The following is a 1,702-nucleotide window of genomic DNA, read 5'->3' as shown; positions in this document are numbered from 1 at the left end:
TTGGAGGCATTGGAGGGTTGTTGTGGGACGGCGAAAGACATGGGTGCTCAAACGGCAGTGCGGGACATTCGTGTTGGTGAAGCCGACGACGATCAGTGGGATCTAGGGCGAAGGTATTCATTGGTGGCCCGGCTTGGCAAGAGCATCAGAGACGAAGGCGTCGGTGCATAGTTCTAACTGACAGCGAGCTCAACATCAGATCCAAACTTATCGAATAACGGCATGGGCGTTTTTCAGGTTTTCTCTTTATGTTTGGTTTGGGTCGGGCGACAAAGCCGCGGCGTTGCCCAGGGGTAGGAATAATGTTCTCTCCACCCTATCCCGATTGCATTGGTGTGTCTTTCACCGGTGGAGACGTGTGGAGCTGTGACTCCGGTGGGTCTTCTGGGATCCGGTCCGTTTAGGTTTCCGATGAATCCATCTAGATTCGGCTGGCTTTCGGAGTTTCTACATGCCCTTATTGATGTTTTTTTTCTCTAGGGCGACAATTTTCTTCGTAGATCACGATCGTCGGCGCCTCCTGATCTACATCGACGACTTCTCGGCCGATGCTTCTACAAGCACATGGGTTTGAAAATGTTTGCTCCACTGAGGCAGAGGCCCAAAGGTGGCATCAAGTTATGCTCACGGCGCGCCACCGTGGATGCAACAAGAACACTTGGTCACCCCAAAGATTTTGAATGTATTTCAAATTTTCTGAAAGAGTGTATTTGTAAGGACCTTTGACACTTAATATATGGCCTTAGACCTTTTCTCAAAAAAAAAAGTAGAACAAACTAATCTCGCGACGGTGAGTTTAGTTAGCTTGTTATTTTCTCTATGATGGACATCCTCTAGATTGTATTGCTAGATTTCTAAGTTCATGCACAACCTTTTATTCCAAAAAATTTGCCGAAGTTCTTGCACCCCAAATGAGAGAGTAAATAGCATAAAACTACTACTTTACAGGCTAGGGTTTCAAAAAACTACCACTTTTTAATTTTTCTCAGAAAGCTACCAAACGAGCGGTCGGCTGTTTTAAAAAACCCCAAATCCTCTTTGTTAAAAAATTAAACATGTTTATGACAAGTCGGGCCCGCCACTAAACGCACCATCTGTTTGACTGTTTGTTTGACCGTTAGCTGACATTTGAGGCCCACATGTCACTGTCTCTTTTAAAAAACTGGGTCCTGCAAATATTTTAAAGAAAGCAATCAGGCCCCTCAACAATTTTACAAAAGCAATCCGGCCCAGTCAATCCCGCCGGCCATCCCCGGCCATGTCGCCGCCGCCTAGAATCCACGCCTCAGGGTCGCCGTCGCGCACCATGGCGCTGCTGGAGACGCTGCCGTGAGCCATGGGGTGCCGCTTGGAGTCGTCGCCAACCACTTCCTCTCCCACGGGGCCGGCGAAATCTGGCACGGGTAGTGCAGCACCGTCGCCGCCCGCTGCTATGCCTCGGTCGCTCGACCCTGCCCACCAGGAACCGCTCCTCTGGCGGCACGGCGGCCCTGAGGCTCCTCTCCAGAGCCGGCGACCTCCTTCCCCTCCCGAGTCGGCAACCCCCTTCCCCTCCCAAGCCGGCGACCCCCTTCCCCTCCCAAGCCGGCGAAGCTGGAGCTCCTGGTGGCGACGGTTGCGACGAGGCCGGCCTCGTCCGCGGCACTCCAGCAGCGGCGCAAGCCATCTGCGTCGAGCTTGAGGAGCTCGCGCCAGGGAATGG

Source organism: Triticum dicoccoides, chromosome 4A, assembly GCF_002162155.2.
Source record: "Triticum dicoccoides isolate Atlit2015 ecotype Zavitan chromosome 4A, WEW_v2.0, whole genome shotgun sequence".
Classification (NCBI taxonomy): domain Eukaryota; kingdom Viridiplantae; phylum Streptophyta; class Magnoliopsida; order Poales; family Poaceae; genus Triticum; species Triticum dicoccoides.
This window is presented reverse-complemented; position numbering follows the sequence as displayed.